This window comes from Somniosus microcephalus, unplaced genomic scaffold (genome assembly GCF_052327205.1).
Source record: "Somniosus microcephalus isolate GS21.2 unplaced genomic scaffold, FLI_Smic_1.0 unresolved_chr4, whole genome shotgun sequence".
In the NCBI taxonomy this organism is placed as follows: Eukaryota; Metazoa; Chordata; class Chondrichthyes; order Squaliformes; family Somniosidae; genus Somniosus; species Somniosus microcephalus.
This window is the reverse complement of record NW_028225182.1, coordinates 6,599,878-6,623,429: the sequence shown is the minus strand read 5'-3', so window position 1 is coordinate 6,623,429 and position 23,552 is coordinate 6,599,878. Positions and strand designations below refer to the sequence as shown.

The following is a 23,552-nucleotide window of genomic DNA, read 5'->3' as shown; positions in this document are numbered from 1 at the left end:
GATGATCTGGAGGCCTGAGCTCACAATCCCACCACGGCAGATGGTGGAAGGATTAAAATCGGGGATGTGTAAGAGCCCAGAATTGGAGGAGTGCAGAGATCTCAGAGGGTGTAGGGCTGGAGGATGTTACAGAGATAGGGGGAGGCGAGTCCATGGAGGGATTTGAAAACAAGGACGAGAATTTGAAAACTGAATTGTCGCCTGAAGGGAGCCAATGTAGGTGAGTGAGACCCGGGGTGATGGGTGAACGGGACATGGTGCGAGTTAGGATTCGGGCAGCAGAGGATTGGATGAGCTGAAGTTTATGGAGGGAGGATGATGGGAGGCCTTCCAGGAGTACATTAGAATCGTCAAGTCTGGAGGTGACAAAGGCAAGGATGAGGGTTTCAGCAGCAGATCAGCTGAGGCAGAGGCGGAGTCGGGCGATGTTACGGAGGTGGAAGTAGACCGTCTTGGGCAGAAGCTCATCTCGGGGTCAAATACCAAGGTTGCAAGCTGTCTGGTTCAGTCTCAGTGGCCAGGGATTGGGATGAAGTCGGTGGCTCGGGAACGGAGTTTGTGTCGGGGACCAGCCCCACAATGGCGATACATCACTGCTCTCTCAAGGCTACTTGCAAACCCCATCCAGCAGCAATATTGGAAGAACTGGATAATTTTAACTCCACCATTCCATTTTGGCCCGGCCTTTTCTCATCCATACCTTTAGCGTCTACACTTTGCCACTGCTGAGCAGCCAATCACACAGTTGCTATCAACATTTATTTTATTTGTCCCCAGCTGGGACAAGAAGAAACCTGGTTCCACCGAGACTCAGATCGCTGGATTCAAAGTCCAGAATGCTCCACATTACACCATGAAACCCTTATACAGCATTTTTGAGGCCAATTCGCTTTTTTCCAACTCACCTACCATTCACAGCAGCTGAGTATTTCCAGCGAATTCTGTTTTTATTTCAAACTTCCGGCATCCGTAGCATTTTGTCTTGTGTTAGAAAAACAAACGGAATCCTGGGCTTTACAGACAGAGGTATAGAGGGCAAAAGGAAGGAAGTTATACCAAACCTTTGGAGTATTGTGTGTAATTCGGGCACTGCGCTTTAGGACGGATGTGGGACTTCAGTTCCGTGGAGTAGTGGAGAAGAAGAGGCTGTTCTCCTCAGAGCAGAGAAGATAAGGGGAGATTTTGTCGACGTGTTCAACATCGTGAAGAATTTTACTAAAGTAAACAAGGAGAACATTTTCCAGCGACAGAAATGTTGCTAACCATAAAACACATATTAAAGTGATTGGATAAAGTATCAGTAATAAGGTTCTCTCGGGCTTTTGTTGGCCGATTTACTGGTAAAGCTGGGAATTGAGGGGAAACTGGTTCATGGTTTGCAACACAAGCAGTGCGCGGGGTCAGACCGGCCCGGCTAGCTCAGTCGGTAGAGCCTGAGACTCTTAATCTCAGGGGCGGCTTGTGTTTCAAATTATTGGGCTGGTTTCACAGGGGATCCCCAGCTCTAAATCCCCCGGCACCTCTCGGTCAATGACTCTTTCAAAAAATGCGATTCAACAACATTATCAGGAAATCTGAAGTGTTTATAAACACTGGAAGTGGACACACTAGGAAAGACCTCACAGTGTTGGACACAGATTGAAATACACTGAAGTGTTTATAAAAAGTTACAGAACACAACACGTGTGTAAAATTCCCCGTTGTTTTCTCGGCCCTGGTGGGTTGTGAAGGGAGAGACGGGCCGAAGTCCCACTGAGCCGCACTGACCCCGAGCCAAGGTGAAATTAAAGTCAGTTCAATCTTTAGCAGCGGGCGGCTGGAGAGAGACAAGATTCCGGAATCAAGGAGAGATTTTCTTATTTTGTTGAACCGCATTTACATGAAATACTCATTGACCGAGCTAGGAATCGCCTTTAAAATCAGCCCAAAAATTTTAAGCGCAAACTCCCCAAGGTGGGGATGAAGTATCCGACACTCCACCGACTGGGCTAGCCGGACTGGTCTGTCGCAAGGACCCTGCCTGTGCTCCAGTTTCCTCTCAATTCCCCGGTTTATCAGTAAATCCACCAGCAAAAGCCCGAGGGAACCTTATTACTGACTCATTGACCAATTACTTGTATAGAAAGCGAGCGGAGGAGAAGGATTGAGAGCTTTTAGTGTGGGACAGAAGTGATGTTGTTTGACGGAGAAGCGACACAATCTCAATCAGTGCAGAGAGAGGTGAGTCAGCGGGTCACCTTCTCCCTGAATACATCCTTCTGACTCGCGGCTGACAAACTGAGCAGAGGTTTCGGGACTGTACCAATTATCACGCTCGCCTTACACCAGAAATGCCCCCGGTTCCGCTCCAGGGCGGGATGAATGATTTTGGAACTTGCTCCAGGTGAACCTCCAGGGGTGAGTTTCTCCCCCTGTGTAAAAGCGGCGACAATTGTCGGTCCCTGTTAAACTGAACAACGGCTGCACCAGATTCCCGGTGTGATAAACACTGAACAGTTTTAACCAACTCCTCAAATACCGTCTGTAAAATGAGAACTGGTGAAAATTCATCACAAGCAAAAGACAAAACAGTTAAAAAAGTTTTGCCTGTCACTCGGTGACCATGTTAGGATTTCCTTCTGTCTGAAACAGAAAGTCGATTCATCAATTCGAACAATTGTTCATCTTTTTACAGAGTTTAATGAGTTTTGTGAAATTCAGATAATAAAGTGTATGAATACAAAAGTTAATCGCGGACCTGCATTTGTAAACCACAGTTCTCTTCTGTGATGCTCTTGCTATAGTCAACGGCGGTAGAGTTTCTGCAGTGTAGTGGCTATAAAATTCCCCTCACGCACGAAATAGTCCCCGGTTCGATACCGGGCGGAAACATTATGAAAATCTTCCCCATTAAAATTGAATTAATATAAAAAAATGGAAAAACTAATTTTGTGGTTAAATGTCAATACCAGTAAAAATCTCAACGAACCCGTATATTTTCTCTGTACAATTCTGCACAGATTCACACTCAGCCCAGATACCGACAGTGTCCCTCCCTCACCCCCGTTTCCTGCCCTGACGGTGCAGAAAGCCCCTCTCAAAGCTGCACATTCAACTAGTTTCAGTGGATCCGCGGGAGATCTTTAAATGGATCCTGCAGCGTCGCCTCGGATAATAACCATAGATCGTCACCATATTTCACCCACCGCAACAACCCCGCCCATTTCAGTCTAAGTCCCATTTTTAACTCTTTCGCGCCAGGCAAACTGTTTGTACAAAATAACATTTCAGGTGAGAACACAAAAGACATGTTCGCGCAACCACAGCACCAAGTGCGGTAGGCATCAACTTGAAATACACAGTGAGGTGAAATATTACCACAAGCTCCTGATGTACATGTTTCCATGTCTAAAATGCACGCACCGAACAATGCAGCTCCTGGGAAAACTGCAATTCCACGCAGGGCTGCCCTGCATCATTTGAAACAAGTCAGACACAAGATTCTGCCAGTTTCCAATGTCTTCTCCTTCTGCTCCTATCACTTCTTTCCCTCCAGCTTCCTCTGCTCCTCCAGCCTGCAGGTGAATTAGATGCTTGATGTAAACGCAGCGGGTTCATGACACAAACCCTTCCCTTTCCCTCCGAGAGGATGACGCACGGTAGGTTGCTCCGTAACCGCAATAGCTCAGTTGGGAGGAGCGACTTGAAGATTTATAAAAGTACAAAAGCAAAATACAGCGGACGCTGGAAATTGGAAATAAAAACAGAAAATGCTGGAAATACTCAGCAGGTCAGGCAGCATCTGTAGAGAGAGAAACAGAGTTAACGTCAGACGAACGGTCATCGGCCTGAAACGTTAACTCTGTTTTTCTCTCCACAGATTTAATAATGGTCCCGGATTCAATCCCGGGATTCGGCAGTTTTTAGTTCATTTGAGTTTCTTTCCGCTGCCATTCTCGAACTGAACGATTTAAACTGGAATTATATCTCCGGCACTGAAACTTTGGCGATTGAATAGAGAGACATCAAGCACGGCAAATATTTATAGCGTTTTAGATTGATCGATTTCCTTCTGTGCTTTTCTCTGGATGTTGCCTCTCTCGGTGCCGGCGAACATTTCATTGAGGCATTTGTCCTGAACTGAAGCTTTATTGCCCATCTCGCGGGGTCAGAGCCGCTCTGTCTGTCTCTTACCTGCTTGTGACCATTATCGGGAACAGGCCGCCTGTTCAACGTTCATCAGCAAACTCAGAAACACAAATATGTGTCTCTCAGCCCCGGGGACAAAGGTGCAATGGATGTTAATCCAAATAAAGCCCCCGTGAGATTCTGTGTGGATTGGTTTACTTATAAAGTTTGTATTTTAAATATTTAGAAATAGCGTATAATAATGAAAACATCCTGATGGTTTATACGGGGATCGAACCCGCGAGCTGGACGTTATTAGCACCACGCTCTCACACCAACTGAGCTAACCGGCTACAATACGCCTATTGGCCAGGCTTGAACCCAGGCTGGGAAATTATCATTCAGGCTCACACTGGGTGACCGAGTTACTGCACAAACATTGAACACACCACATCGCTTAAACATTGTTAACTGTTCGTATATACAACTGGGCAGGGTGTAAATCAAAAGTAACAGAAAAAGAGCTCTTTATTTTAACAAACCTCATTCTAAAAATTATTATCGCACCACCGCTGAACAGCCCCTCCCTCAGTCCCGGTATAAAAACAGCCGGCGAGACCCCGACTGGATTCAAACCCCCAGCCAGCGGCTGGAGCCGAATCCCCGGCTCAGATGCGGTTTCACGCTCATTCCTTTAGAAAACGCGGGTTCAGATGCGAAAAATCTCTCCTGATTCGCTCCTCTTATAGTGAAGGAGACAAAAAGTAACTAAAACCTGCCGATTCCGGGATCGTCAATCTGACGCTCGCCCAACTAAGCTGTTTCGGCTTTGCGGGCTGTGGTCGGTTGTTTGTTCTCATTCAGTTTCTACTGACCTCCATATAGAGCAGACAGGACAGAGTCCCATCATTGGCCTGTGCTCTGGTGTATCTGGTTCCCGGGGCACACAGTGAAGCGACCGCGTGTATATCTGATCTCCACATTGATGAACAAATACAACAGCAAAAGAACTCGTGGGAAGATTCCAACAGTTGTGAGAAACCCAGACACCATGATAATATCTCACCGTCACCATTGGTAGATGAACCGATCTAATGGCTCAAAGCGGGTTTTCACATCAATTTGTTTAACGGATTTTCTTTCAGCGACTATTTCCATGTTCCGACAATAAATGTTACATTCATTAATTTGGACAAGTAAATGGAGACTGGACAGTCGTTATCTTGCTCTCTGTGACCTGAGATGTTAACTCGGTAATCTCCGGCTTTAGTATATGTTGTAATGATCTTCATAACAGGTCTCTGTGGCGCAATCGGTTAGCGCGTTCGGCTGTTAACCGAAAGGTTGGTGGTTCGAGCCCACCCAGGGACGGCGTTTTAACATTTCCAGGTTTTCCAAATGTGCATTTTGGCTGCAAGATCATGGGATAAACTGTCGCACTGGGTACAATGTCGGTGAGTATGAGATCATCCACTGGGACCCGAGAAAACCGTTTCGTAACATTCTCTTATTGGTGACAGACTAATAGGAACATGAGGAGGCCATTCAGCCCCTCAGCCCTGTTCCTTCATTCAATTAGATCCTGGATAATCTGTATCTCAGCTGCATTGGCCCGCCTTGGTTCCACATCCAGCTTCAATAGTTTGGAATGGTCTCATTTTTAGGTGCGCCTGGTGCCGCTCCTGGCCTGCTCTTCTACACATCTCACTGAACCAGGTTTGGTCCCCTGGTTTGACGGTAATGGTAGAGGGAGGGATCTGCCGGGCCAGGAGGCTACAGATTGTGGTTGAATAGAATTCTACTGCTGCTGATGGTCCAGAATTGTACAGAGAAAATACACGTGTTTTATGAGATATTTTATTGATATTTAATCACAAAATTATTTCAACTTTTTCATATTGATTCAATTTTAATGGGGAATATTTTACAAAATGTTTCCGCCCGGTTTCTAACGGGACCTTTCGTGTGTTAGGTGAATGTGAGAACCACTACACTATGGAAACTCTGCTCCGTGAGCTGTCGTTAGAACATCACAGAAGAGAACCGCAGTCTACAAATGCAGGTAATAGAATCATAGAGTCACAGAGCCACACGGCACAGAAGGAAGGCATTCGGCCCATCGAGTCTGTGCTGGCTCTCTGTAGAGCAATCTAAGCAGCCCCATTCCCCCACTCTATCCCAGTATCACTGCAAGTTTATTTCCCTCAAGTGCCTATCCAGCCTTCCCTTGAAAACTGAGTGTCTCCGCTTCCACTACTTCCGTCGGCAGTGAATTCCAGGTCCTCACCACTCGCTGCATAAAAAAGTTTTACCTCAAATCCCCCCTATATCTCTTGCCCAAAATCTTAAATCTGTGTCCCCTATTCGTTTTTTCTGTTAACTAGTCCAAGGAGCATCCCAAAGGTTTTAAATTGGGGATGTTAAAAAGCATCCTTTCCATCGCGGAATATGAAGCCCGGTCTCTCTCGTGACAGGCAAAGATACTCAGAACTCTACTAAGGAGAACTAACAAATACAAAATCTGTCAGAGCAACAGTCGAGCTGTGAACAGAGTGGGAAGGATACAGAAGAGATGGACATAGAGAGAGACAGAGACAAAGAGAGAGAGACGGACACGCAGAGCGAGATCCTCAGTTTGACGTCTAACAGAGTGTGCCCAGGGATGAGGGACTTCAGGTATATGGAGAGAATGGAGAAGCTGGGATTCTTTTCCTCAGAAGTTTAAGAGGAAATTTAATGGAGGTTTTCAAAATAAGGAGAATCCAGTGGCAGGAGGGACGGTAAACAGAGGACACTAATTGAAGATAACCGGCTAAAGAACCAGAGGGGAGATGAGGAGAATTTGTTTACGCTGCGAGTTATTGTGATTGGGAATGTGCTGCCTGAAAGGTCAGTGGAAGCAGATTCAATAGTAACTTTCAAAAGAGAATTGGTTTACTATTGAAAAGGAGAAATTTCCAGGGGGAAAGAGCAGGGGAGTGGGACTAATTGGAGAGCTCTTTCAATGTGCCAGCGCTGACTTGATTGGCCGAATGGCCTCCTTCTGTGCCGTATCTATCTATAATTCCATGGTCTATGAGTCTCTCCGCCCCGGTGTCGAAGGTGCAATGGATGTTCATCCAAACAATTCCCCATTGAGATTCGTTGTGGATTTGTTTCCTTATAAAGTTTGTATTTTAAATTTCATGAAAAACCGTAAGTTGCTGAAAATATTCTGATGACCCGGACGGGGATCGAACCCGTGACCTTGGCATTATTAGCACCACACTCTCAGCAATCGAGGTAACCGTCAACAAAGTTCCCCTTGGATAGGTTCGAGCCCAGGCTGGGTGATTGTATTTCAGGCTCACACTGGGTGACAGAGTTACTGCACAAACAATCAACACACCACATCGCTTAAACATTGTTAACTGTTCGTACATAAAACTGGGCAGAGTGCAAATCGAAAGTAACAGAAAAAGAGCTCTTTAATCTATTAAACTTAATTCTGAAAGTTATTATCACACCACCGCTGAACAGTCCCTCCCTCAAACACTGTCCCGATATAAAACTAGCCGGCATGACCCTGAGCCGCTGTCACCACAACCGGACTCGAACCCGCAACCGGGGGCTGAAGCCGGATCCAGAGGGTCAGATGTGGTTTACATATAAGAACATAAGAAATAGGAGCAGGAGTAGTCCATTTGGCCCTTCAAACCTGTTCCGCCATTCAATAAGATCATGGCTGATCTTCTATCTCATCTCCACTTTCCTGCACTATCCCCATATCATAAGAACATAATTGATTCCTTTAATATTCAAAAATCTATCGATCTCTGTCTTGAATATAGTCAACGACTGAGCTTCCACAGCCCCCTGAGGTAGAGAATTCCAAAGATTCACCACCCTCTGAGTGAAGAAATGTCTCCTCATCTCAGTCCTATATGGCCAACCCCTTACTCTGAGACTGTTACCCCTGGTTCTAGACTCCCCCAGCCAGGGGAATCATCCTCACTGCATCCAACCAGTCAAGCCCTGTAAGAATTTTGTATGTTTCAATGAGATCACCTCTCATTCTTATAAATTCTAGAGGATATATGTTTATGCACTGTATGGATAGATCTGTATTTTTGTGTACAACCATGAATGTTTTTCGATGCTTTGGCAACATAAGATGTACCTTGTCATGCCAATAAAGTGATTTGAATTGAATTGAATTGAATTGAATATAGGCCTAGTCTACTCAATCTCTCCTCATAGGACAATACACCCAGCCCAGGAACCAGTCTGGTGAACCTTCGTTGCACTCCCTCTATGGCAAGTATAACCTTCTTGAGGGAAGGAGATCAAAACTGTGCACAATACTTCAGGTATGGTCTCACCAGGGTCCTATATAATTGCAGTAAGAAGTCTTTACTCTTATACTCAAATCCTCTTGTAATAAAGGCCAACATACCATATGCTTTCCTAATTGCTTGCTTAACTTTCCATGATTCGTTTACAAGGACACCCAGGTCCCTCTGAACAACAACATTTCCCAATCTCTCACCATTTCAAAAATACTCTGCTTTTCTGTTTTTCCTACCAAAGTGGATAACTTCACATTTCTCTAGATTATATTCATTTGCCATGTTCTTGCCCACTCACTTAGCCTGTTTATATCCCCCTGAAGCCTACTTGCATCCTCCTAACAACTTTGTATCATCAGCTTACATACAACTTACATTCCCATCCAGCTTTGTATACAACATTTGGTCCCCTCATCCTATTGGTCTGGGAGGCGCGAGTTCAAGATCGGAAAATCTCTCCTGATTCTCGCCCCTTATGGTGAAGGAGAAACAAATTAAACAAAATTGGCGAGACCCTGGATTGAAGCAGGGACCTTTAGATCTTCATTCTAACGCTCTCGAATTGAATTGTAGCAGGGCAGCAATGGCGGACTGCAACTCCCACAATGCCGTGCGACAGCGAAAGGGCCCTATCTCTGTGACACAGGCCGCACTGCACTCTGGGGGCTGAGCTCGCACATGCGCACCTGAGGCACCCGATGTGCCGCCGCTTTCTCTCTGCGGCGCGGGACAAACTATCAGTTTCTCCGTTAACAGTGAGCGGTGATTTTGCTGGAAATTGAGGATACTTTCCCTTTTAATCGCGCGGTTATATGGCCGTAAGCAGCGCGCATGCGCATTGAGCTGGGTCACAGCAAGATGGCGACCGGGCGGCGAGAGACGCCACAATGCTGGCTGACGTCAGAAGGCCGCTGATTGGCGGTTCGCTCCGGGGCCGAGGGTCAGGGGTGAGGGGGCGGCTCCAGTCTCCGGCCAGAGAGCGGGCGGTCGCTGAGATTAGAGGGAGGGCGGGGATAGCGGGAGCCCGGGACAACCTGCATTTCCCCATTGCCTTTCACAGCCTCAGCCCGGCCCAGAGCCTCACACACAATGGGGGGGTTTGTGAAGGGAGCTCACTCCAGGAAATGCGGCAGGCACTGTGGGCACAGCAAGATCCCAGGCCCAGCACTGTGGGCACAGCAAGATCCCACACACAGCACTGTGGGCACAGCAAGATCCCACACACAGCACTGTGGGTAGAGCAAGATCCCACAAACAGCACTGTTGCCAATGGCCAAATAATCCACTTTAGTGATGTTGATCAAGGGAGAAATATTGGCCCCGGACCCCGGGGAGAACTTGGCCACTCTTCGAAATGGTGCTGGGGGATTTTTTACGCCCACCTGAGAGGCCAGACAGGGCCTCGGGTTAATGTCCCATCCAAAAGACGGCAGCTGCGACAGTGCGGCACTCCCTCAGCACCACACTGCAATGTCAGCCTGGATTTTGTGCTGAACTCTCTGGAGGGGGGCTTGAACACACAACCTTTATGATTCTAGAAGTGAGAGAGTGTTACCAATGAGCCAAGACCGACACCGAGTACTTCAGAACGGTCCTTAATTCTTCCGTCCCCTAACCCAATGTCTCTTTTCTTCCACAGGAGAAGTCGTGCTGGAACTTCCAGGAATTTTGAGAAGGGATTTTCACCGGTGTTGAAGAAATGTTCTGGAAAATACTTAATTCCGACTGGAAACCGCTTTGGATGATCACATGGCCAGGAGGCACCGAGACAATTCGATGAGACTGTGAAGGACGTAAAGTGAAATCAGGGACATGGCGAACAACGGTGTTCAGGTAATTGGGATCCCCAGGGTAATGGCCACTCTGTTCAGGTGGGCAGTTTAAAAGGAAGTGGAACAGTGCGGGGAGAAAGTTGGCTGAGGATCGGAAACAGAGGCTCAGTGTTAATGGGAGTTGCTCAGATTGGTGAAGGGTTGGAAGTGGTTACCCCTGGGCTCAGTGCTGGGCCCACTTTTCTTCTCCCTATACAGAGACTGTTCGGATTTTCACAATCTCAACATTTGCTGATTGAACAAAAGTAGGAGGTTTGACAAACAGTAATGAGGCTGTAAATGTGTTCAGGAAGACATTGTGTAGAAAAGGAAAAATCAACCTGGCAGTTAATTATTTTGGTCTTAAATTGATATCCTCTGGTTACCGACTCATTAACCAGCGGTGATAATTTTTTATCAGTTACTTGATCAAAACACCCCTCAAAATTTTGAACCCCTTTATCTGACCCCCTTTTCAACGTCTCTTCTCGTAAGAAAAGTTCTGTGAAGATTCCTGTCCTTGGGATCATCTCAGTGAATCTCTTCTGCACCTCTCCATGGCCCCGACATTCTTACTAAAGTAATGCACCAAAAACTGGAGACAATATTCTGACTGTGGACCAGCCAATGATTTATCCAGGTGTAGCATTAACTCTCCATTTATACTCTGTGCCCTTATTTATAAATCCTCAGATACCGTGTGGAATTATGTAAAACAGCTTTATCAACTTGCCTCCCACTTTTAAAGATTTTTGTATCTGAATCCCTGAATCTCTCTGCTCCTCCACTCCTTTTACAGTTTTACCGTATAGTGTCTATTTCCTCTCCTTATTCGGCTCACCTCACATCTCTGCATTAATTTCCATCTGACATCGACCTGTCCAATCTGCTCACCTGTCTCACTCCTCCTGAGTTTGTCTACAGTCCTCTTCATGGTTAACCTCACTCCTTATCTTTGTGGAAGCTGCAATGTTTGATATTGTGCTCCAAGCACCCAAATTCAGGTCAATCATATCCACATATATTGAGAAAAGCTATGGTGCCCACACTGACCCCTGGGGATCACCACTGTTTAAATCCTTTCAGTGCAAAAAACAGCTGTTAACCACAACCCAGTTTTTTGTTATTTCCCCATTCTGTTTCTCTCTCTCTCCGGCTCCCTCTCCCTCCTATCCACCCTCTCACGTTCTTTAGCACTTAGTTCTCGGACACAAACAGACACTTTTCCCCTTTTCTCTGTCCTTAATTAAAACTGTTTCTCCCCTTTGTCGCCCCTAGTCTCGCTCCTTCTCACTCTTGTATCCACACCATCTCTCGCACTCCCTCCCTTTCCGATCCTCCCTCATTCAGATGCTTACTCTCACACACTGTCTCGCTCAGACTCTCTCACAAACTGTCTCTCTCAGACTCACTCTCTCACACACTGTCTCTCAGACTCACTCTCTCACACACTGTCTCTCAGACTCTCTCTCACACACTGTCTCTCAGACTCACTCTCTCACACACTGTCCCTCAGACTCTCTCTCACACACTGTCTCTCTCAGACTCACTCTCTCACACACTGTCTCTCTCAGACTCACTCTCTCACACACTGTCTCTCTCTGACTCACTCTATCACACACTGTCTGTCAGACTCACTCTCACACACACTGTCTCTCAGACTCACTCTCTCACACAGTCTCTCTCAGACTCACTCTCTCACTCAGACTCACTCTCTCACACACTGTATCTCAGATTCACTCTCTCACACGGTCTCTCTCAGACTCACTTTCTCACACACTGTCTCTCTCAGACTCCCTCTCTCACTCTCTGTCTCTCAGACTCGGTCTCTCTCAGACTCAGTCTCTCACACACTGTCTCTCACACATTGCCTCACTCAGACTCACTCTCTCACACACTGTCTCTCTCAGACTCACTCTCTTACACAATGTCTCTCTCAGACTCACTCTCTTACACAATGTCTCTCTCAGACTCACTCTCTCACACACTGTCTCTCTCACACATTGCCTCTCTCAGACTCACTCACACACTGTCTCTCAGACTCATTCTCTCTCACACACTGTCTCTCAGACTCACTCTCAGACTCACTATCTCACGTACACTCTCTCAGACTGACTCTCACACACTACCTCTCAGACTCTCTCTCACACACTCTCTCAGACTCACTCTCAAACAATGTCTCTTTCAGACTCACTCTGTCACACACGGTCTCTCTCCGACCCACTCTCTCACACACTGTCTCTCTCAGACTCACTCTCACACTCTGTCTCTCGCAGACTCACTCTCTCTCACACTGTCTCTCAGGTTCACTCTCTCACACACTCTCTCTCTCTCTCTCTCGGACTCTCTCTCGGACTCTCTCTTTCTCGGACTCTCTCTCTCGGACTCTCTCTCGGACTCACTCTCTCTCTCGGACTCTCTCTCTCTCTCTCGGACTCTCTCTCTCTCTCTCAGACTCTCTCGGACTCTCTCTCTCTCGGACTCTCTCTCTCTCGGACTCTCTCTCTCTCGGACTCTCTCTCTCGGAGACTCTCTCTCGGAGACTCTCTCTCTCGGAGACTCTCTCTCGGACTCTCTCTGACTCACTCTCTCTCTCTCGGACTCACTCTCTCTCTCGGACTCACTCTCTCGGACTCTCTCTCTCGGACTCTCTCTCTCTCGGACTCTCTCTCTCTCTCGGACTCTCTCTCTCTCTCGGACTCTCTCTCTCTCTCTCGGACTCTCTCTCTCTCTCGGACTCTCTCTCTCTCTCTCGGACTCTCTCTCTCTCTCGGACTCTCTCTCTCTCGGACTCTCTCTCTCGGACTCTCTCTCTCTCTCGGACTCTCTCTCTCTCTCGGACTCTCTCTCTCTCTCGGACTCTCTCTCGGACTCTCTCTCGGACTCCCTCTCTCGGACTCCCTCTCTCGGACTCTCTCTCGGACTCTCTCTCTCTCTCTCTCTCTCGGACTCTCTCTCGGACACTCTCTCTCTCTCTCTCTCAGACTCTCTCTCTCTCGGACTCTCTCTCTCTCTCTCTCGGACTCTCTCTCTCTCGGATTCTCTCTCTCTCTCGGACTCTCTCTCTCTCTCGGACTCTCTCTCTCGGACTGTCTCTCTCTCGGACTCTCTCTCTCTCTCTCGGACTCTCTCTCGGACTCTCTCTCTCTCTCGGACTCTCTCAGTTCAGTTCAGTTCAGTTCAAATGCTTTATTGGCATGAAAGTTTACAGAGAACCATATTGCCAAAGCTTACATAGCAAAAAGGTACAGTTTTCCAACATTCTGTAGGTGTCAATCGATTTGACATTTGTTGGGTATATACAATATTACTTTTAAACAATATTAATTTTAAACAGTCTTTCTACTTCATTTGGTACGTTCAATATTAATTTTAAACAGTCTTACTTTTAAACAGTCCTCAGGTTGTGACATGTTGTTACATATTTAGCCCCAAGGTATGGTCTGTCTCCTTCTCCTAGGACTAATCTCAATTTTGACAGATCATCCAATTCCTTGAAATCTGGGGTTGTTTGGCTTAGCTTGTTGAATAATATGTTTCTTGATGTGTTGAATTTTTCGCATTTTAGGAGGAAATGCATTTCTGTTTCAACCTCGCCAGCCAGACATTGATCGCATATTCTATTCTCTCTAGGCTGCCAGGATTTCTTGTATCTGCCTTTTTCAATTTCCAGTTGGTGGTCGCTTAGTCTGTACCTGGTGAGGGTCTGTCTCTGTTTTGTGTCTCTGATGGTCGTGAGGTAGTCTGCCAGTTTATATTCTCTTTTTAGGGCCCGGTAACATTCTAATCTGCTTTGGTTTTCGGTTATTTTGTTCCAATGTTCCAGGTAGGTTTCTTTGCATTGTTTAATGATTTGGTTCACTCGGATTGGTGTTTGGACGGCTGTGTTGGTCTGGGGCTGGTCAGGGTCCGGCTGAGTACTTAGTTTCAGTAGCAGCTGACTCAGGGGACTCTTTTCTGGGTTTAGCTCTTGGGTCTGAAAGGCTTTGAAATGAAGGGTGTCTGGGGAGCTAGATTTGAGGTGATTTAGGAAGTTTAGTGCTCGTTTTTGGATGTTTATTATCAGTGGGTATCTGCCTAGTTCGGCTCTGCATGCATTTGTTGGCGTTTTTCTTTGGGTGCGAAGGATGCTTCGGCAGAATTCTGCATGTAGGGCTTCTATTGTGTGTTTTTCCCATTTAGTGTAGCTTTGGTGATTTAGCGGGCCCCATACTTCACTACCGTACAGTGCAATGGGCAGGATTATGCTGTCAAAAATTTTGAGCCAGATTTTGATTGGGATTTGGATGTTGTAGAATTTTCTTTTTATTGCATATAGGGCTCTTCGGGCTTTTTCTTTTAGTGCATTCACTGCACTCTCTCTCTCGGACTCTCTCTCTCTCTCTCTCTCTCACACACACTGTCTCTCTCAGACTCACTCTCTCTCACACTGTCTCTCTCAGACTCACTCTCTCTCACACTGTCTCTCTCAGACTCACTCTCTCACACACTCTCTCTCTCTCAGACTCACTCTCTCACACTGTCTCTCTTAGACTCACTCTCTCCCACACGGTCTCTCTCCGACTCACTCTCTCTCACACTGTTTCTCAGACTCACTCTCTCACACACTGTCTCTCAGACTCACTCTCGCACACTGTCTCTCTCAGACTCACTCTCTCCCACACGGTCTCTCTCAGACTCACTCTCACACTCTGTCTCTCGCAGACTCACTCTCTCACACTGTCTCTCAGATTCACTCTCTCACACACTGTCTCTCTCAGACTCTCTCTCACAGACTGTGTCTCTCCGACACTCACACTCACACATGGTCTCTCTCAGGCTCACTCTCTCTCACACTGTCTCTCGGGTTCACTCTCTCACACACTCTCTCTCTCAGACCCTCTCTCTCAGACCCTCTCTCTCTCAGACTCTCTCTCTCGGACTCTCTCTCTCGGACTCTCTCTCTCTCTCTCTCTCTCTCTCAGACTCTCTCTCTCTCTCTCTCTCTCTCTCGGACTCTCTCTCTCTCTCTCGGACTCTCTCTCTCTCTCTCTCGGACTCTCTCTCTCTCTCTCTCTCGGACTCTCTCTCTCTCTCTCTCTCGGACTCTCTCTCTCTCTCTCTCTCGGACTCTCTCTCTCTCTCGGAATCTTTCTCTCTCGGACTCTTTCTCTCTCGGACTCTCTCACTCTCTCGGACTCTCTCTCTCTCTCTCTCGGACTCTCTCACTCTCTCGGACTCTCTCACTCTCTCGGACTCTCTCTCTCTCTCTCTCTCGGACTCTCTCTCTCTCTCTCTCGGACTCTCTCTCTCTCTCTCTCTCTCGGACTCTCTCTCTCGGACTCTCTCTCTCTCTCTCTCTCGGACTCTCTCTCTCTCTCTCGGACTCTCTCTCTCTCTCAGACTCTCTCTCTCTCGGACTCTCTCTCTCTCGGACTCTCTCTCTCTCGGACTCTCTCTCGGACTCTCTCTCTCTCGGACTCTCTCTCTCTCGGACTCTCTCTCGGACTCTCTCTCTCGGACTCTCTCTCTCTCGGACTCGCTCTCTCTCGGACTCTCTCTCTCTCGGACTCTCTCTCGGACTCTCTCTCTCTCTCTCTTGGACTCTCTCTCTCTCTCGGACTCTCTCTCTCTCTCGGACTCTCGCTCTCTCTCTCTCGGACTCGCTCTCTCTCTCTCGGACTCGCTCTCTCGCTCTCTCTCTCTCGGACTCGCTCTCTCGCTCTCGCTCTCTCTCGGACTCGCTCTCTCGCTCTCGCTCTCTCTCGGACTCGCTCTCTCTCTCGGACTCGCTCTCGCTCTCTCTCGGACTCGCTCTCTCTCGGACTCGCTCTCTCGCTCTCTCTCTCGGACTCGCTCTCTCGCTCTCTCTCTCGGACTCGCTCTCTCGCTCTCTCTCGGACTCGCTCTCTCTCGGACTCAGGCTCTCTCTCGGACTCAGTCTCTCTCTCTCTCACACTGTCTCTCTCAGACTCACTCTCCCACACACTGTCTCTCTCAGACTCACTCTCTCACACACTGTCTCTCTCAGACTCACTCTCTCACACACTGTCTCTCTCAGAATCACTCTCTCACACAGTATCACTCAGACTCACTCTCTCACACACATAGAAGATAGGAGCAGGAGTAGACCATTCGGCCCCTCGAGACTGCTCCGCCATTCAATGAGATCATGGCTGATCATCCACATTCAGTACCCTGCCCCTGCTTTCTCCCCATATCCCTTGATGCCTTTAGCCTTAAGAAATATATCCAACTCCTTCTTGAACATATTTAATGAATTGGCCTCCACTGCATTCTGTGGTAGAGAATTCCACAGGTTCACCACTTTCTGGGTGAAGAAATTCCTCCTCATCTCAGTCCTAAATGGCTTACCCCTTATCCTTCGACTGTGACCCCTGGTTCTGGACTCCTTGGCCATCGGGAACATTTTCCTGCATCTAGTCTGTCCAGTCCTGTTAGAATTTTATATGTTTCAATGAGACACCCTCTCGTTCTTCTAAACTGCAGCGAGTATAAGCCCAATCGATCCAATCTCTCCTCATACGTCATTCCTGCCATCCCAGGTATCAGTCTGGTGAATCTTCACTGCGCTCCCTCCATGGCAAGAACATCCTTCCTCAGATAAGGTGACCAAAACTGCACACAATACTCAAGGTGAGGTCTCACCAAGGCCCGGTACAACTGCAGCAAGACATCCTTGTTCCTGTACTCGAATCCTCTCACTACGAAGGCCAACATACCATTTGCCTTCTTAACCGCATGCTGCACCTGCATGCTTACCTTCAGCGACGGGTGCACAAGGACACCCAGGTCTCCTTGCACTTCCCCTTCTCCCAATCTATTGCCATTCAGATAATAATCTGCCTTCCTGTTTTTGCCACCAAAGTGGATAACCTCGCTTTTATCCACATTGTACTGCATCTGCCATGCTTCTGTCCAATCACCCAACCTGTCCAAATCATACTGGAGATTCTCGGCATCCTCCTCACAGTACACATGCCCACCCAGCTTTGTGTCGTCTGCAAACTTGGAGATATTACATCTAGTTCCCTCGTCTAGCTCATTTATATATATTGTCAATAGCTGGTCTCTCACGGTCTCTCTCAGACTCACTCTCTCACACAGTCTCTCTCAGACTCTCTCACACTGTCTCTCTCAGACTCACTCTCTCACACACGGTCTCTGTCAGACTCACTCTCTCACACACTGTCTCTCTCAGACTCACTCTCTCACACACTGTCTCTCTCAGACTCACTCTCTCTCACACTGTCTCTCTCAGACTCACTCTCTCACACACGGTCTCTGTCAGACTCTCACTTCTTCTTAGGCAGTCCCTTGGAACAGAGGATGACTTGCTTCATTACTGATAATTAGTTCTCAAGTGACTGATGAGTCCAATGCAGGACCTACAGTCTCTGTCACTGTTTGCGCTTGGCTTCCGCTTGCTCCCATCGAAGAGACTCGAGGTGTTCGGCGCCTTCCCGGATGCTTCTCCTCCACTTTGCCTGGTTTTGGGCCAGGGACTCCCAGGTGTCGGTGGGGATGTTGCACTTTTTCAAGGAGGTTTTTAGGGTGCCCTTGAAGCGTTTCCTCTGCCCACCTGGGGCTCTCATGCCGTGTCAGAGCTCCGAGTAGAGCGCTTGTTTTGGGAGTCTCGTATCGAGCATGCGGACGATGTGGCCCATCCATCGGAGCTGATCGAGCGTGGTCAAAGCTTCAATACTGGGGATGTTGCCTGAGCGAGAACACATACATTCATGCGCCTATCCTGCCAATGGATTTGCAGGATCTTGCGGAGGCAGCGTTGGAGGTACCTCTCCAGGGCTTTGAGTTGCCTGTTGGACATGGTCCATATCTCTGAAGCATACAGGAGGGCGGGAATCACGACTGCTCTGTAGACCGTGAGCTTGGTGCCGGGTTCAACGTCCTGGTCTTCAAACATGCTCTTCCTCAGGCGACCGAAAACTGCACCGGCAAACTGAAGGTGGAGTTGGACTTCATCATCTGCCTCTGAGTCTCACTCTCTCATACACCGTCTCTCAGACTCACTCTCTCACACACTGTCTCTCTGAGACTCACTCTCTCACACTGTCTCCCTCAGACTCACTCTCTCACACACTGTCTCTCTCAGACTCACTCTCTCTCAGAAGGTTGTGGTTTCAAGTCCCATTCCAAAGACTTGAGCACATAAAGCTATGCTGACACTCCAGTGCAGTGCTGAGGGAGTTCTGCACTGTCGGAGGTGCAGTCTTTTAGATGAGACGTTAAGCCGAGATCCCATCTACTCTCTCAGGTGGATGTAAATGATCCCATGGGACTATTTCGAGGATGACCAGCGGTCCTGGCCAATATTTATCCCTCAACCAACATAACAGAAACAGATTATGTGCTCATTATCACGTTGCTGTTTGTGGGAGCTTGCTGTGCACTAATTGGCGGCTGCGTTTCCCACATTACAACAGCAACTCCACTTCAAAAGTACTTTCTTTGTTATTATTGCTATTGTCATATATTCCTATTGCACTTTTGCCCTGAATTACATTGAATTTACAGCACAGAAACTGGCCATTGGGCCCAACTGGTGTATCGCGGTGTTTGTGATTGACACAAGCCTCCTCCCAGCCCTCTTCACCTCACCTTTCAGAATCTCCTTCTATTCCTTTCACCCTCAGCTGCTGATCAAGCTGCCCCTCAAATGGGCCTGTGCTGTTCGCCTCAACTACTCCTTGTGGGAGCGAGTTCCACATTCTAACCACTCTCTGGGCAAAGAGGTTTCTCCTGAATTCCCGGTGGGATTTATTAATGGCCAGCTTGTATTTATGGAGCCTAGTTCTGGTCTCCCCCCACAAGTGGAAGAATCTCTCCACGTCTACCCTATCAAACCCTTTCATAATCTTATAGAACTCTGAGCTCAACCCTCAGCCCTCTCTTTTCTACAGGCTTGTTCTGCCTTTCCTGATAATTATAACCTCTTAGTTTTGGTATCAACCTTGTAAATCTATTTTGCATCTTCTTCAGTGTCTCTCCATCCTTTTTATAATATGGAGACCAGAACTGTGAAATTAAAGTTAAATGTGGTCTAACCAAGGTTCAATACAAGTTTAACAAACCTTGTCTGCTTTCAATTTGATCCCTTTAGAAACGAACTCAAGGACTTGGTTTGTTTTTTTTGGCCTTATTAACCTGGGTCGCTACTTTTAGTGATTTTGAGTATCTGTCCCCCAGATCCCTTTGCTCATCTGCCCCAGTTAGACTATTAATTTCCAAGCAGTCTGTGGCCTCCTTATTCTTCCTCTGAAAATGTAAAATCTCTCGCTTATCTATATTGAAATTAATTTGACAATTACACGTCTATTCTGCAAGTTTATTAATGTTCTCTTGTATTTTGTCACAGTCTTTCCCAGTATTAACTACACTCCCCCAATTTGGTGTCATCTGCAAATTTTGAAATTGTATTACCGATTCTCAAGTCCAAATCGTTTGTGTAAATTGTGAACAGTGGTCCCAGCACTGATCCTTCTGGAACACCACTTCCCAACATTTTCCAGTCAGGGAAGCTCCCCTTAACCCCGACTCTCTGTTTTCCATTCTGCAGCCAGCTTGCTATCCATTCTGCTACCGGTCCCCTGACTCCACATGCTCTGACCATAGTCATGAGTCTACGATGCGGTACCTTATCGAAGGCCTTTGGAAAATCCAAATCTATTACATCTACTGTATTATCCTTGTCTTCTCTTTGTTACTACTTCACAGAATTGAATAAGGTTGGTCATGCATGACCTTCCCTTTTGAAATCCATCCTGACTTCTTTATTACCTTTTCTGTTTCCACATGTTTTTCTACTGTGGGTACATTGCAGGATATTGTCATACATGCTTAGTGGCCGTATGTGGGGGTAACATAGATATTGTTGACATGAATCAACTGAGCGGCCTGCGGTTGGCGCTGTCCAGGGAGAGTATGAAAACTCGGGCACGGGCCCAACTTGCGCAGGACATACGTAACAGGAACTAGTGAAGGACACAACTGGACATCCATCTTGTAAAACATTTGATTAAAGCTTTGTTTAATGCTTAGACCAAGTGCCCAGTAGTTTTCTTACATCAATTATCATATTGCTTTCCCTGTTCTGTGGAGGTATTGTATGATATGGGATATACCTCAAACATCCATTGCCTTTATTACCGCTACAATTGACGATTCCAATGCTCTCCTGGCCAGCGTCCCACCTTATCCCTTCCGTAAACTGCAGGTCATCCAAAACTCTGCTGTCCGTGTCCAACTCGCACCAAGTCCCGTTCACCCATCACCCCTGTGCTCGCTGACCTACATTGACTCCCGGTTAGGCAACGGCTCAGTTTAAAATTCTCATCCTTGTTTTCAAATCGCTCCAGGGCCTCGCCTCCCCATCTTTGTAATCTCTTCCAGCCCCACAAAACTCCCTCCGAGGTATCTGTGCTCCTTTAATTCTGGCCTCTTGAGCATCCCTGATTTTAATCACTCCTCCATTAGTGGCCGTGCCTTCAGCTGCCTCGGCCCTAAGCTCTGAATTTCCTCTCTAAACCTTTCTACCTCTCTTTCCTCCTTTAAACCTTTGAACAACATTTTGGCCACCTGCCCTAATGTGGCTCGTTGTCAAATTTTGTCTGAAATGCTCCAATGAATCATCCTGGGAATTTTTACCATTTTTAGTACAAGTTGTTGTTGTATTACCCTCATGTCGAAGCTTTGTAGGATATTGTCATATATCCCTATTGCCCTTATTGAGGTATTGTAGGACATTGTCATATATCCATATTGCCCTTATTGAGGGATTAAGGATATTGTCATATATCCCTGTTGCCCTTATTGAGGTATTGGATGATATTGTCATATATTCCTATTGCCCTTATTGAGGTATTGTAGAATATTGTCATATATCCCTATTGCCCTTATTGAAGTATTGGAGGATATTGTCATATATCCCTATTGCCCTTATTGAGGTATTGTCGGATATTGTCATATATTCCTATTGCCCTTATTGAAGTATTGGAGGATATTCTCATATATTCCAATTGCCCTTATTGAGATATTGTAGGATATTGTCATATATCCCTATTGCCCTTATTGAGGTATTGGATGATATTGTCATATATTCCTATTGCCCTTATTGAGATATTGTAGGATATTCTCATATATCCCTATTGCTCTTATTGAGGTATTGGAGGATATTGTCATATATCCCTATTGCCCTTATTGAGGTATTGGAGGATATTGCCATATATCCCTATTGCCCATATTGAGGTATTGGAGGATATTGTCATATATCCCTGTTGCCTTATTTAGATATTATAGGATATTGTCATATATTCCTATTCCCTTATTGAAGTATTGGAGGATATTGTCATATATACCTATTGCTGTTATTGAGGTATTGTAGGATATTGTCCTATATCCCTATTACCCATATTGAGGTATTTTAGGATATTGTCATATATCCCTATTGCCCTTATTGAGGTATTGTAGGATATTGTCCTATATCCCTATTACCCATATTGAGGTATTTTAGGATATTGTCATATATCCCTTTGGCCCTTATTGAGGTATTGGAGGATATTGTCATATATCCCTATTGCCCTGATGTGGAATATGAGAAGCACAGGACATAGAAACAGGAAGAGGCCCTTCAGCCCATCGAGCCTGTTCCTTCATTCAATGTGATCGTGGCTGATCTGTGTCCTAACCCCATCCACCCGACTTAGCTCCAGATCCCTTAATACCCTTGGCGATGATAAATTTATCGACCTCAGATATGCAATTATTATTTGAGCTGACTTCGACTGCTTTATGTGGGAGAGGGTTCCACACTTCTACCACCCTTGGTGTGAAGAAGTGTTTCCTAAATTCTCTCCTGAATGGCCTGGCTCTGATTTTAAGGTTATTACCCGTTGTTCGAGACTCCTCCACCAGTGGAAATAGTTTTTCTCTGTCTATCCTATCAATTCCTTTCAAAATCCTGGAAACCTCAATCAACTCACCCCTTAACCTTCTATATTCCAGGAACAGAAGCCAGGTTTATGTAATCTCGCCTCATACTTTAACCCTTGGTCCCAGTTAACATGCTCCAAGTCCAGGATATCCTTTACCAGGTGCGGTGCCCAGAACTGTACACAGTGCTCCAGATGAGATCTAACCAGGGCTTTGTATAGCTCGAGCAATCCCCCTTGTATTCTGGCCCTCTCGATATAAAGGGGGAGGAATTGGGTGAGTAGTGCCACCTGTTAGCGCCTAAAGAGGGAGGCAGTGGCTGTAGCGCCACTGGCTGCGCCTCCCATGATATTCAGGAGGGGCGCTAGTGGTGGCATTAGCCTGTTGTGCTGCGCCGCCACCGATGATGTCATCGGTGTGCGCAGCAGCGCCCCATTCATGCCCCGTTAGCGATATTTGGTAGCGAACGGCGCAGTTGCGCTGTTCGTTACCCGCACCCGGTTCACGGGGCCTTACTGTGCCGGCAGCGGCGCAAGTTAAGGTGGAGGTGCGGGGCGGCCGCCTGCCAGCACCTCCGTCCCCGGCCTCCTAACCCCACCCCCCGCGGCATTGCCGGCTGTTTCCCGAGAGCCCGGCACTTCTCCTTGGTGCCGGCTCATTTGCCAGCACTCGCGATCGGGGTTCGCGCTGTTGCAGGCACCTCCCCCTTAACAGTGGGAGGAAGGCCTGCAGTGCCGTAGCGTGCCATGCCGCAGTGTGTGGCGCTGCGGCACGTTGTGCTGCGATAATCAGTTTCAGCGCCCTAAGAGGGACGCGGAGTGCCTCGAGTCTCGCCCCGTGTCCCTCGAGGGGCACTGAAACTGAATTTCTGGCGATCGGTATTACTACGATCGCTGCACTAAATCCTGCGCTCAGGCGACTTTTGCGCCACTTTGGCGCCACAACCCAATTTCTAGGCAAAGGCTCACATTCCATGGCTTTGCTGATTATTTTTTGTACCTGATCACTATATTTTAGTGATCTCTTTACACAAACCCCTAAATGTCTTTGGACCTTCACTGTTCCCAGCTTTCCACCATTTAAACAATACTCACATCTGTCTTTCTTTGGTCCAGAATGGATGACCTCACATTTAACTGTGTTGAAATCCAGCTGCCTCAGTTTTGCCCACTCAGTTAATCTATCAATGTCTCTTTGTAATTTTATGCTCCCCTCTGCACTACTTACTGTGCCACCTATCTTTGTGTCATCGGCAAACCTGGATATATGGCTCTCTATTATGTTATCCCTGTCATTAATAAATATAGTGAATAGTTGACCCCCAGCACAGATTCTTGTGGGACACCACAAGTCACTT

General features: G+C 47.1%; 1 non-coding gene across 1 annotated transcript; it reads left to right on the top strand.

Annotated features, from left to right (window-relative positions):
• The first annotated feature begins 5,404 nt into the window (after positions 1–5,404).
• Positions 5,405–5,478, top strand: trnan-guu (transfer RNA asparagine (anticodon GUU)). The gene has a single exon. It is a non-coding gene; the product is annotated as a tRNA-Asn (tRNA).
• Positions 5,479–23,552: the final 18,074 nt, after the last annotated feature.